This window comes from Plasmodium reichenowi, chromosome 6 (assembly GCF_001601855.1).
Source record: "Plasmodium reichenowi strain SY57 chromosome 6, whole genome shotgun sequence".
Taxonomy (NCBI): Eukaryota; Apicomplexa; class Aconoidasida; order Haemosporida; family Plasmodiidae; genus Plasmodium; species Plasmodium reichenowi.
This window is the reverse complement of record NC_033651.1, coordinates 2,573-5,072: the sequence shown is the minus strand read 5'-3', so window position 1 is coordinate 5,072 and position 2,500 is coordinate 2,573. Positions and strand designations below refer to the sequence as shown.

At 16.6% G+C, this 2,500-nt stretch overlaps 1 pseudogene, besides 1 other annotated feature; it reads right to left on the bottom strand.

Annotated features, from left to right (window-relative positions):
* Positions 1–474: 474 nt before the first annotated feature.
* Positions 475–1,460, bottom strand: PRSY57_0600300 (exported protein (PHISTa); annotated as a pseudogene; the record flags this gene model as incomplete).
* Positions 475–1,460: a sequence feature.
* Positions 1,461–2,500: the final 1,040 nt, after the last annotated feature.

Here is a 2,500-nt window from a genome sequence, read left to right as displayed (position 1 = left end):
GAACAAATGACATTTCACATTTTGGATATATATGATATAAATAGTGTCTAATAAAATACTTGAATATTATGCATATAAACAAACATATATATATATATATATATATATATATATATATATATATATATTATATTAGTTATAGTATACGCTTAATATAAAGTGTAAATTTTACATTACACAAAAATATTTTTTAAAATTTAAATTATAGTGAATTAAAATAACAAAAATATATTTTTGTTTTTACACATTATATGTGTATATATATAATATTGTTTATAAAACAATATATAATGTTAAAATAGTTTTTACGAAATAAACAACATATATTGTCTAATTAAGATTTTAATATATATATATTATTTCATATAAATCTTTATATATATGAAATTACATTAAATTTTTTTTTGTTTTTTTTTTTTTTGTTGTTGATATATATGCAAAAAACCACATAATTGCCATGAATATAATTTTAGTTTATATATCTAATCTTTTTGGATTTTTCATCCTTTCTGTAAACCTTTTCTTATGTTCATTATATAATTCATTTTTTAATGTATCATAAAGTTCTATATATGAATAAATAACATTTTTAATTTCATCAATTGATTCTTTCTCTTTAACTAAACCATAAAAACCACGAGTATGTTCCATATATGTAGATGATAATGCTTCTCCAATATCATGCATTGATTTATACCATGTAGAGTATTTAGTTCCTACAGATACATTTCTATCCTTCATATGATGATAAATTTGATATTCATATTTATTTAAATAATCTCGTATATAAAGCTCTAATTGTTTTACCATATTATCAAATCCTTCTTTAGCTATACCCAAAGCATGATTCCATATATTATAAAGATCTTGATTAGATGGATTTTTATTTAAATTATCTAATACATGACGTAATTCTTCTAGTGTTAGCTGTTTTGATAAATCATTATAATTTATATTATTAGATTTTTCCTTAGTTGTATCATCATTATATTTTGCACCATCTTCACTATCACAACCTACTGAACTAGGAGGTATATTATTATTTTTTTTATCTAAAGTATCTTTTAAATAATTTTTTTTGATGCATAGTATTTTTTAATATATTCTTTTCAATGGTACTTGTTAAACCTCTATTCTTTATACTTTTTAACTCAGATAAATTTCTTCTATATATAGGATAAACTCCTCCATCAATGTTTCACTTTTGTCGAATATTATTATATTCTGAAGAAAAAAAAAAAAAATAATAATTAATATAAAAAGATCAACGAATATTATACATAAATATATAAATTGATATTATAAATGATTCACATTTGTTAACTTACGTTTAGTCCTACTACTAATAATATTCCAACAATTGACAAAAGGTTTAAAAATATTCGCCTAAAAGAACAAATGTTCATTGGATTTTTAATATTGTTTTCTTCAGAATAATATTTTACACGATGTCATTTCATGTTAATCGTATTATTGTTATTATTATTTTATATTTTTAAAATATAATAAAAGTGTATGATAAGTAAAATGTTTTTTAGGAACATTTCTTATACTTTTCTTTTAATGTATTAAAAGTGTTTTAGAAAAATATATAAATATAAATAAATAAATAAATATATATATATATATATAATAAATTACTGTATAGTATAATTTGTAACATATATTTGTTATTTCTATATTTTACGTTAAGGAAATTATATTGTTGCAAATATATTTCTATTTTGAAAAAAGTTAAAAATATAATGATAAGTATAAATTTTTTATAAATTTTGTAGTATTCTTAATAATATTAGTATAAACAATAACAATTATTATATAAACGACACAAAATTTTTATATAATATATATATAAAAAAATAAAAAATATAATAATAAAAATAATCGCAGTTCCAATATATATATATATGTTTGTTTAATTTTAAAATATATATTTATAAAGTTGTCCAATTTATTAATTCTATATAATTTAAAATATATAATAGACGTATCATATTTTACGGAATATACTCTTGCATTTAAAATTTTCCGTATTCTCATATATAGACTCAAAATTGGGACAATATTTTTATACCTTTATTAAAAAAATGTATCATATTTTTATGTACATTTTTTTTTTTTCGGTGTTTCTGAATATAAATTATGCATAAGGTAATTTTTTTTTTTTTTTTTTTCTTAATTTATATAATACATAATTATTAACATATGAGATATTATAATATGTTATGTATTAAAAAATATATTAAAAAATATAAAACATAATATATATATATATATATATATATATATATATATATATATATATATATTGTATATATGTAATATTATTTTATGTATTAATATTCCGTTATTGAAAAAGTTTTTATAAGTATATGATATGTATATATATATATAAATGTAATAATTATTATTATATCTTTTTAATAATATAAAAAAAAAGTATAAATAAAAAAAGTAAAAGAAAATACATTTCTTCTTAATTCATATTGTATTATTTTTT